General features: G+C 41.8%; 1 protein-coding gene across 10 annotated transcripts in view; it reads right to left on the bottom strand.

Annotated features, from left to right (window-relative positions):
- The window catches only part of GRIK1 (glutamate ionotropic receptor kainate type subunit 1), a 174,519-nt gene that overhangs the window by 131,620 nt on the left and 30,409 nt on the right, over nucleotides 1-12,490 (bottom strand). The gene's annotated exons all lie outside the window — the stretch shown is intronic.

Raw genomic sequence — 12,490 nt, 5'->3', positions numbered from 1 at the left:
TCTTCTGTCCCCGGTGCCCTCTGCCTCCTGTCCCCACGAGGATGGGAGACAGAGGGCAGCAGGTGCAGCTTTGGAAGCCCAGGATTTTATTTCCTTTGGCTGGAACGGATTAAATGGTTTTCAACGCATTCCTATGGGAAATCGACCCTCGATCTACAGACTCTTCGACCTGCGGCCACCATTCCAATACAGATTAATTCTGTAAGTCGAAGGTCCACTGTATAGCATTTGATATATAATACCTAATTAAATATATAGTACTAATCCTTCAGAAAATCTGCATTTTGTACTACCACTCAGAATTGACCAGCTGCTATACCTAACTAGGGGAGGGGAATGCTGGGAGCTATAGTTTGAATAAATACAACTTCTCCGAGGCCTATATAATAGGCTAAGTCTACTCCAAGTAAGACTAGCACTTGATATAGCCCAGTAAATGTCAAAACAGAGGACATGAGTAATAGTTTTCTTCGAAATTGTCTTATTGCTTGTCTATACTAGCAGGACAGTCCTCTATTGGCTTGCTAGGGAAAGACAGTCAACGATTGCTTGGTTAAGGGCAATTTGGCTGGAGGAGGAGAGCTGCTCCACCTTTTTCTCTCTCATGGGCTGCCTTTCCGAAGGAGCAGAACAGCACTTTGCTGCTTCTAAATGATCGATTCCACCACCCAAGCAGAAACACAATGAGCTGATGCCGGATGAATTTAAGATGCTTTTGAGGATTTCTCTGCTACGAAGTGGTGCCTGATGGAACTCAGCACAGTACACTGCCAGATATGAATTATGCATTGACATTTCACTCCCACATCATTATACCTTTCATTCTGCTGTGTCTGCACAGGCAAGATTGATGCACGCATCACACAATGTAACATTTACAATGAGGAAAATTGAGAAACGTCTTCTTCATTGCTTTGAAAAGCGCAAAAACACATACCACAGATTGAGAGCAAATAGACATCCAGTGCACCTGAATGGTCAGCCCTGTGGACCTGACATCTTCAAATTATATTTTGACTGTTTACAAAATATTCACTCTCTATGGAATGATTCAGAAGAATGTGCTGGAGCTAGTGTGAATCTCCTCTCTTCTTATATAGCACTTTTCAACAGCAATATCAAAAATTCAAACACATCACAGGAAGCATCACACAGAAAAGGATCGTTTCAACTAAGCATGGGATTAATCAGAACAAAAATGTTGCAAAAGGCAGCACTGTTAAGTGCCAGTAATATGATATCATCTTTCAGAAAAGAGTGTATGCTTTATAATAATACACCTATTTTTCTGCTTGAAGAGAACCCACTTGTTTGGCTTTGATCTTGTACATCTTCCCATGGTCTCATCCTTTCTTCGATCCTTCATGGAGTCCTTGTATATGAAAAACAGTCTCATTTTATTCTGCCAACCAGTACCCAGTAGATCCATCCTCAGTGAGAATAAACCCCATAAAACAGGTACTATTCTAAAGAGAAAATCCTCAAATCTGGTCGCTTTTAAATTTTTCAGGTTTCAAAAGATGCCTGGAAAGATATCTACTGAAAAGCAGATCAGATTTGAAATCAGGTTTCAAATCAAGACCAAATTTAAAGTGTTGCTAGACAAACTGGGTTGGATTCTGCATCCAATTTGGGGCTGTTTGGACCAGTGCTTTTAAAAGCATAATTTTCAGGGCGGCAGCGGAAAAAAGAGCTTCACACACACACCCATGTATGGTTTTGACAGTTGTTTTATTCCACTAATTGTCTGACTATATTTCAAAGACCTACTTCGTTTTCTGAATAGCAAATGGTTTCCTCTACATGCTTTTTAAAAATCTGGAGCTGCAAATTCCAAAGAATGGAGCCCTCAAAATCTCTCTTTTAAAATGGGGAAACAATGATTTTATTTCGTCTGGCCATGTACAAAACAGATTTTCCTGCCAGTTCCTCTCATGGCTTTCCAGTACTTTGATTTAGAGTAGCTACACTTTGGCAATGCAATTATAATTCCAGCCAGCAAGACAGGAAAAAGTATTAATGCCCTGGTGGTGGCGGGCAAGAGACTCACATGTGAAGAAAAAAAAGCGCTTAGCCTTTTGTGTTGCTTATGAAAATGAAGTGAATGCTCATCCCACTTTGGCTCAGGAGTTATGTGAAGAGCCAGGAGAAGCAGCTGCCTTTCCCTCTTTTTCCTGCTTCCCCACCTCAACAGCATGGCTGCTTCTAGTTGCACACACAAACACATGCACAGTAAGTCCTTTTAAAGGACGGGTCCATAAGATTCACCGGGGAGTTTCAATCCTGGTTATTTTTTGTTTGTTTGCTTGTCGCATGTTTAAAAATGATCCTAGTGCTGCCTTGCCCGTTTAGGGTACTGTGTAATTCGTGCAACAGTCCTGTACTGTCCATCAAGAAAACAATACCATGCAGCTCTGTCTGCAACTACATGATCAAATACTGCAAGATTTGCTGGGGGCATAAAATGGATGAACTTACTTTTTAAAAATTGATCACATGATCCAATTCAAAGGAACCTGGCCCTTTTTCCTCCCAGCACAGAGTTTCTTTTTTTGCTGCTAAGGGCTTCTACTTTTTTTAAAGTCAAACCAATTCGAATATCCATGTGATCCATTTTTTCTCTCCAAAAGGATGAGGGGCAAACGGCTCTGGGTGGTATTCTGGTGAGAAACTAAGCTGGGCATGATGTTATGGGTAGTAAAAACACCTACCCATGCAACTTCTCCCTAGTCCACCCAAAGTATTTTTTTCATTTTAAAAAAACTACTGAGTTTTGTGGTCAGTCAACTTATCACTACATTAATCAACTAATTTAGCACTAGACCACCTCTGCATCGACAAAAAAAGAGATAAAAATCAACATAAAATAGAAGCTCCAATGAACTGCAGCAGACTACTATATGTGTACATGTTTGTACATCATAGAGAACTTTGGAAAACTATTCCTTTTCCCTTGTGTCATGCAACACCTTAAGCAGGCCACCAGCTTTGCAATGAACCATAAAATTAGAGCTGGGGATTGGCAGAGGGTGGGATTAAAGGAAGGGGGACTGTCGGCTGTGGCATGGGTCAAATTGCATCAGATTAGGGCCCAGTGTGGACACTGGCACCAAAACAATTCAATCTCCATGTGATCACTTAATCCAAACAAAAATGTAAAATAGACCATTAATCAAGACACAGTATGTAGTCACAGCCTAAGTTAAACAGAATCCTATCCATCACTGCTAGACATTCTGGACCTGCTCCATGCCAAATTTGGGTGGGTGCTGTGGGTAACTCCTTTAAAAGTTGCTACACCTTTAAAAGAAATCTAGTGTATTCCAAGAGGCATCCTTCAGCACCAGCACTACATTCTGAACAGGATTTGAATCTTTCCTGCACAGAAAACACACATCATTATTGTGGGGGTTCAAGCAAAAATTGATGTTTAAAGCAACTATCAGATCTAGACCAAATTTTGTTGAGCATTATTAAACACTCTGTGCATACTCTATGTGGAGACCTCATTTGAGAATAGCTTCTTTTCAGCAGCAGTACTGAATTCTGCAGAGGATTTGAACCTTTCCTGCACAGAAAAAGAGACAATTTTCTAATGAGGAATCATTCAAACAAAAAGTTAGAACTTTTAAGCCATTTTATGAAGGTAGACCAAATTTGGCAAGGTGTTACGAGCCAGCCTTGGCTTGCTCAACTTGGGAAGGTTTGTACAGGTACTTTTAAAATAACATTTGTTTGAAAATAGCTCCCAGTTGCTGGTCAAGTACTGCTGTCCACCTAGTGACACAGATGAGCGCATGGGGAGAGAACTGACAGCAATCAATTTACTCTCTACATAAATTGACTCTTCACTACTGCATACACAATTGCAGCACCCATTAACCTGTGCAAGGTAGACCAGTGTTTTGCCCCATATTGGAGAGGCAGCCAAGCAAGCCATAGACTGCATCCAAGCAAACCACTATGAAGCATCTCCAACATCCTGTCAGCGACCTAGGTATGCTTCCGCTTGAACTGGTATCAAGGGCACCAATGCCTGCTGCCCATTGTACCTCCTCTGTTGTTCATTTTTCTCTGTCTCACTATTGATTCTGGCACAACCGCTATACTAATACAACCATACATAACCCATATGTATTGCTACAGTGGTTAGAATCCTAGATACATTTGTCTGATAGGGTTGCACAACCGCCTGTGTCCTACCAATGAGCTGTGCATCTATGGTACTGCAGCCTAGACCTCAAGATGATTTTTTTTTCCATTGGGCATTTGGCTGTAGTATGTGTTGTTGAACTTTCATTTTAAAAAAACATGAAACGTAATCTTCAAAAAATCCCCTCTGGTTGATAAATATGAGATAGTGGTACTGTGTCCATTTTTCAAACTATGAGGAAATAGCCCATCATTGCATTGCAATATCATGTCCGCCTTGTTGGCAGGAAAAAGGGTCCCAAGCTTGACATAGTGAAGCCAGTCTGAATGTTGATGTCACCACCATCAGACATCAAGATGGTCTATGGAACCCACATATGCAGTCACTACTATTTACAAAGCAGTACCAAACAAAGAAAAATCCAGAGTGTGACTTCTTTTTTCACCACTAATTCTCACCTAAACACAAAGCAGTTTTCAAGGCTGTTTTTCAACAGGTTCTCTAGGTACTAATTGCTTGGCACACAATGCAATTTGAATGCAAGGGATTTAGAACTCTGAAATTCCAGTAGCCCTTCATTTAATAGCTCTTGTATTTGTTCAATTCTCTCCGCCCCCCCATATCAGGCATAACTTTAGGACATGCCACTCCAACCTTATTAAACACATACACACTGAGAGAAGATTGAATTTGAGTTAATTAAACTACAATTGTGGTTTACAGTATCCTTAATCTGGAATGTGGTTTGGGATTCTTTTTGTTATTTCTTTGAAGAGCAGGGACAAATTAATGACTACAAACCCCCACTGAAAGGATTTTCTAAAAGGATAACTAACTACTTTTTCATAAAGGTTCCATTCCACTGATCATGATAAATGAACCTTTCCAAATTAGCTTTCCCAGAGATCTGAGTTCGTTGTTTCTTTCTTTCTTTCTTTCTTTCTTTCTTTCTTTCTTTCTTTCTTTCTTTCTTTCTTTCTTTCTTTCTTTCTTTCTTTCTTTCTTTCTTTCTTTCTTTCTTTCCTTCCTTCTTTCCTTCCTTCCTTCCTTCCTTCCTTCCTTCTTTCAAATTAATTCAGGCTCTGTATAAAACAAAAACTGATAAATTCTGGATCCCTCTTCACCTCCTAAAATGCGTGAGTTTAAGGAGACACAATTCTGATAACTATTGCAGAGGTGTGCAGTGCAGTCCTTTATAATCTTGGACTAAACAATAATGTTTGAGAATATCATGGGGTTTATGCTCAGATATAAAAAGGAAAAAATATTCATTGAGCAGCTTCATTTTTATAAAATCTCAGAAGTTAGCTTTTGTACTGATAGATCACTTTCAGGAGAATGTTGACAGCTTGCTTTAAATTAATAACAGAAGAAGCAATCTCCGAGTCCATAATCTAAAAACAGCAATCCATCAGGGGCAAAAGACAAAAGAAGGTTAATTTCCAAAAGAAGTATCATTAGATAATAGCAGTAGAAACCTAGGCTGAAATTCTAAAGTCCCTCGGAGAGCAACCCAGGAGCAATGTGAAGTCCCTGGAGAGCCTATCAACCTTTCTTCCTGGAAATGTTGACTATCCTCATTCTCCTACAATGGCTGAAGAAATGCCACAGCCATGCTGGCACTTCTCCATTTCTCCATTCATTGGAGAGGAATACCTAGATCCACAAGATCAAAAGCCATTCTCCTCACATGACCATTTGGAATAACCCTAGAACTGATGTAATTAATGTCCTGTTGTTCACTCGAATCCATGGGAAAGATATTTTCAGTATTTCTGCAAGAGAGTTTAGATAGGGAAAAAAAAGTCCTAAAGAAGATAGTCTTTGGATTCTCTGTCCCTCTTCCTCTGCCATAGGATCAGTTTGTCCACACTCAAGAGCAGTCCAGGGGAATCATCTAACCTTTCTATATACTGCCAGACAGTGACTTCACATCTGTGTCAGGGTAATAGCAGCTTCCTGCAAGGATGTCTTTGGATTCTCTGTCCCTCTTCCTCTGCCATAGGATCAGTTTGTCCACACTCAAGAGCAGTCCAGGGGAATCATCTAACCTTTCTATATACTGCCAGACAGTGACTTCACATCTGTGTCAGGGTAATAGCAGCTTCCTGCAAGGATGTCTTGATAATGAAGAATGTCTCAATGAAGCATCAGCCAAGATGACGTTTCAGGACATGGCAAGCAAGGAGCAGGAGAGTCACCGTCAACATTTTGCACAGCACACTAAGGCTAATCAGAGGATTGTTCCTTCACTAGCACTTATGTAGTAATACACCATAAGAACCTCTAGACAAAGGTTTACATTAGAATGGGTGGGCTGGTTTTCGTTGGCACTAGGGTATTTCTTATGTGCAAAATGCTGCTTTAGCAGCAGGTAAATAACAGATCAATCTTCATCCCTTGGAATTTCTGTGATTTCAGACACTGATTCCATTAAGAATGCATGAATAAGTTGTCTGTATCATCTACTGTGACCTGCTATTTGTTTCTCTCCCTTTCCTATGTCTGGAAGAAGCCTAAAAGTTGAGACTTCTCCTGGTGCACTGAGACCTAGTAACCAGATTGTAATGAACATGTACAAAACAAGTACTTCGGAACATTATTACCAAAAATGTCCTCTGAGACACAACCGCTCCTGAACTGTCCTTAGGCTGCACAGGAGAGCAAGAACACCAGGTTTACTTAATTTACTTCCTATTCCCACACATTTCCACTTAAAAATAAGTCTGACTGTATTTTTCTTTCAAACAAGTACATACAGGTCTCATTCATAGTGTGTTTCTAATATTCTAACTGATAACTACTTTCTCCTCTTTGCTGAACTTTTGCTTCTCATGAGACAAAAACCTCTGAGAAATTGCGGGCTTTTGTTACCTCTTCCTTTTCATAACACGCAAAGCTGAACAAAGTCTAAATCTTATCTTCTAAATTAGTCGTGGGTCTCCTGAGAATCCTCTTCTTGGGCCTTCAGCTCATCCATATTTTGCACTTTGTACTCATCCTACTTTGTTATTCTTCATTGCCTTGACCCCACCACCTGCATGTTTTTCTCCATTTGCCCTTATCTGACATTATCTCTGGCAGTATTTGCAGTTATGTAGGCTTTTACCCCCACCGCTTTTCCTTTCTTTATTTCCATTCTTGCATCTATGTCCACTTCAGTGGGAGCAACTATTATATTAATTCTTCAAATGCCTCTATTGTTTTATTCTACTTTAACTCCCAATTATTTGTTTGCAAGATGATATGGGGGTGGTGTGGGAATCAACAGTCTTTCTATGCTGCTGCTTTTGATTTTTGTACACTGAACAGTTTTTAGTGCACTTCCTAATTCTCAATTAAATTACTGTACAATATATTTGTGGACTGCAGAAACTGGTGCAGATATTTTTTTTATTTCAAAATAATGAAAGATATCTCCTTTATTGGGGTGGAAGAGGGCTAGACTTTCCACCACTAAACCCTTGAGTAATCTTTTTTGAGTGGCCTTTGTATTTATATAGCTTTACAAAATGGGAGGCTGGGAAAGGATATGTTGAAGTTAGCAGACCAGGTTCCAGCCTAAAACTAAACACAGCCTGGCTCCCAATATTGAAAAATACAGCCTGTAAAAGGTCAATGAACTCTACCCAGCCACAAGGACCAGGGATCATTGCACAAAAAAGACCAGCTAACAACACCCATCAATCACAGTAACAGATAATCTCTCCCCCCCCTTATCACAACAAAAAACATGCTGATCACTCTATCTCCTGAAAAAAGACGAAAGCGGTTCCCACAGCTATAAATACTCAACTATCCAACAAACAGCAACAGAGTATGGACAGAGTTCTTACTCCAGTCATCTGAAGATGCCAGCCACAGAGACTGGCGAAATGTCAGGAAGAACAACCTTCAGAACATGGCCAAAGAACCCGAAAAACCGACAACAACCATCAGATCCCGGCCGTGAAAGCCTTCGAGAATACACTCTTACTTAACATGGACTAATATTTTTATAATTTCAGTAAATTAACCATAATCGTATTTGCCCATATGAAGCCAATGCATTCTAGATGGAGATACAAAACAAGTTATGTATGTGTCTAATGTGTATGTGGTTAACAGCATTTCTTATTAACTTATTTACAGTGACAGGTTTCCCATTGCTACACAATGAAAGCAAATTATCATTATGGTGCTTTGAATTAATAACTGAGACACTTTCATTATCGTGCCAGTAATGTAAAAAGATATTGTAGTTGTTTAATTTGATGTATTTTGTGGTAATGAAGTGCTCACATATACACACATACAGTGGTGCCTCGCACAACGAGGTTAATCTGTTCCGGATTAACCCTCGCTGTGTGAAACATCGCTGAGCGGGACGGGAAAGCCCATTGGAACGCATTAAACATCGTTTAATGCGTTCCAAATCGGCTGAAAACTCACCGTTCAGCAATGCTTCTGGGGTCCGGCAGCCATTTTCGCGCCCTCCCCTCGCTGAACGAGGGCACGAAAATGGCTGTGATCAGCTGTTCCGCGGCTTCAAAATGGCCGCCGGAACAGCTGAAAGGGCCGGGCGCAGCGTTTTCGCGCCCTTGGTAAGCAAGGGGAGAGCGCGAAAACGCTGCGCGCAGCCATTTTGGCTGTTCCGGCAGCGTTTTCGCGCCCTCCCCTTGCTTACCAAGGGCGCGAAAACGCTGCACCCGGCCCTTTCAGCTGTTCCGGCGGCCATTTTGAAGCCGCGGAACAGCTGATCGGCGGGTCGCAAAGCGAAGGTCGGTAAGCGAACCGCTTACCGACCTTCGCTCTGCGATTTTCGCCCATTGGGGCCATCGCTGTGCGATCACAGTAGCGATCGCAAAAGCGTCCTCGTAGAGCGAATTCATCGCTCTACGAGGCGCTCGTTGTGCGAGGCACCACTGTATACCCATGAATAGACAAACAGGGTTAAGATGGGACCATCACAGCCTCTTGGAAATGGAGATCAACTGCTAGGTTGTCTTTAAGATTCTGGTCTTCTGGCTTGTGAATGTTGCAAAAGTCAGACCCACAAGAAAACAGGCGGACATTGTAAAGTCACAAAACAACAATTTATCAGATGAGCAGGAAACCAGAGCACTAAAGGAAGTGTGACACAGGCCTTGTTCTGAAGGCCAATGACACAAACCCTGCCCTAAATAATGGGAAGAATGTTCCTTGTACATAGGGTTTGTTAGGTACAGTAAACTAGTCTATGTTTCTATGGTTACCTACCTTCACGAGTAATTCTTAACCTTAATAATCTTTAATTCACTGTGGATTGGGACAAATGGACACAGATACAAAATGCCTCTGTGTACAGTGGTGCCTCGCATTAGAACGTTAATTCATTCCAGTGAAATCGCTGTAGAACGAAAACGTCATAATGCGAAAAGAAAAAACCCATTGAAACGCATTCAAACCTGTTTAATGTGTTCCAAAGGGCTGTAAATTCACCGTCCAGTGAAGATCCTCCATAGGGCGGCCATTTTTGCTGCCTGTGCAGCGAGGAATCCATCCCAGAAAACAGCGGGGGGCCATTTTGTTTACCCAGCAGCCATTTTGAAACCACTGATCAGCTGTTGGAAAATCGCCGTTTTGCAAAGAATCGGTTCCCGAAGCAGGGAACCAATCATCGCAAAGCGAAATTCCCCCATAGGAAACATTGTTTTGCGCTCGCAAAAGCAATCGCAAAAAGTTCATCATAATGTGGTTTCGTCATTAAACGGGGCAATCGTAAAGCGAGGCACCACTGTATCTACATATAGGTTACACATGGTGCCACATTTGGCCTACATACGGATGGGAGCCAGCTTGCGCATTTATACAAATATGACTAATCTCCTTTCTATGAACTGGTAGAAATTCTTTAATTAAAATACAGAATAAGTTATGTAACAGCTGGAAAGCTATTGCATCATGCAATATTTATGCAAACTCCTCCCCCTCATACATTTTAATACACTGGAGAGTCATTGCTCTCTTTTTCAGCAGAGCAAATGCCAATAGGGAGCACTTGGCATGAAAAAGAAAAAGAAGTCACAAATCTAATGTCAGAAACATTAAGACCCAAGTGTTGAAGCCTGTTATCCTATGGCGTGCCCTTCAGACTTCCATCAGGATCTATCTGAAGGAGTTTAAGCTATTTGACAATAAGGGCAGAGCAGCATCTGGGGTATGTGAGGTGAAAGCCTGTCAGGTCATCTTGGGTTATCCTGAAAGATGAGACTCAATTCTCACTAAATGGGCAGCTAGCTTGAGGTGTCAACAGCCACCTGTGATTTTGTTTGCATCTATTTATTTATTTATTTAATTTATACCCCGCCTATCTGGTCATTGCAACCACTCTAGGCGGCTTCCAGACAATATAAAAGAAAACATATACAAATACCAAAACAAGAAAAGTAAATCAATATAAGACAATAAACAATAAACGGTAGACAAATTCTTCAAGATGGAAAGTAACAGAGAAAAAGTGAAGAAAGAAATTAAGTATTAACTGGAGGGAAGGCCTGCTTAAATATCAAGGTTTTTAGTTGGGTCTTTAAAATGCCCAATGACGGGGCCACACAAATCTCCGGAGGGAAGTTTTTCCAGAGGCGAGGGGCCACCGCCGAGAAGGCCCAATTTCTTGTTTTTTCCTTTCGGGCCTCCCTTGGCATCAGGCCCCTCAGCCTCACCTCCTGACTCGATCAAGTGATACTGGTAGATCTTGGTTGGAGTAGGCGTTCCATCAAATATTGAGGTCCTAAACCATTTAGGGCTTTATATGGAACCCCACAATTGAGACTCCACGGGGCCGAAACACTCTCCCCAATCTGTACTCTCTGGGGATGGTCCTCCAAGAAAGAACGGAGCCAGGCATACACCAAGCCACCAATTCCCAACTCAGAGAGCCTCCCCGGGAGGATACCATGGTCGATGGTATCAAAGGCTGCTGAGATGTCGAGGAGGAACAACAGAGACACTTTGCCCCTGTCAGCCTCTCTCAACAGGTCATCATACAGGGCGACCAATGCAGTTTCTGTACCGTGGCACGGCCTGAAGCCCGACTGAAATGGCTACTCCCCCCCCCATCCCTCCAGTCTACCCTGGTGCTGGACAGCATAACCGGGAGGACAGGCAAGCACTAGGGGAGGACCCCCGTCTCCGCCTATCCATGTTTTGGTTATGCATGCCAGGTTTGCATCCTCCTCCAGTATGAGGTCGTATATCAACTGGAACTTGTTGGATACAGACCTGTATCTCTTTGTATTGTTACTATTTTTATCTATTAATGGGTTAAACATCACTGTTCTGCTGCAACTTCATGATGTTTCAGGAAAGAATCCCAATGCCTAATTATCTACCAAAAACCTATGATAAGAATAACCTTTCTTTCCACTTCATTTACTGTGAAATATACAAGAGGAGTCGTTGGACACGACATTCTTTCTGCCTATAATCTGATAACACTGCACAGAAAAGCCCGCATGGCAGAGCTTCCACCACTGTGCCACAGGGAGATACAAGCACGCTATGCACATGAGGATTAGACATACACAACTTTTCATGGAGATATGTACAAGTTTTTCCTCTGCAAAACAGTTGGAAGCATTTGGAGAGGATGTGTGTGCTTCTGGATACAATGTGATGCTGAAGTTACAGCTGAATGGAATGGAGACCAGTTAATAATGGATTTCTCTTTACCTTACAAGGGGACACAAGTGGCTGCAATTCCTCCAAGTGAAGGGGAGGAAAGGAAACGGTTTCAACTGCAAGGGAGAATATATGGCCCTCAAGACATTCATGGACTTCAAGTTCCAATATCTCTCAGCAATGTCCAAGCTCACCAGAGCTGATGGAAGTTGCAATCTTTCATTACCTTGAGGGTTATTTGTTGCACAAGCATTGGTTACAGAAGGGATGGTGGCTTCAATGAGCCTGGGGCCACTTCTCTGCCTCTGGGACCCTCCTCAGGCAACAGAGACTGCCCAAATGTTGGGGAGGGGGATGAAAGAAAAAAGAAGGCTGAAACTGGACGTGGCCAGGAATCAATGGCCAGTACTGAAAACTTGGCTAGTGGATGGGAATGGGGTTAAAATGGTACAGAAGCTACTTTGCCCTGTTGATGAGATTAATCACTGCTCCTGGAGTTTCTGGAGCAACAGTTCACCCTTTTTGACAGAAAAATAGTGAGCTGGAGAGAATTTGTCTGTTTGTCTGTTTAACTTTATAAGGCAAAGCTAAAATCAAACAAACACCAGGGTAATTTATCTGTCCCGTTAATTTTAGCCTATTCACTTCAAGATGAGTACAGTATGGCCCCCTTATCTGCAGGATCTTTATCCACTG

The sequence above is a fragment of the Pogona vitticeps genome, chromosome 3 (genome assembly GCF_051106095.1).
Source record: "Pogona vitticeps strain Pit_001003342236 chromosome 3, PviZW2.1, whole genome shotgun sequence".
In the NCBI taxonomy this organism is placed as follows: domain Eukaryota; kingdom Metazoa; phylum Chordata; class Lepidosauria; order Squamata; family Agamidae; genus Pogona; species Pogona vitticeps.
This window is presented reverse-complemented; position numbering and strand designations above follow the sequence as displayed.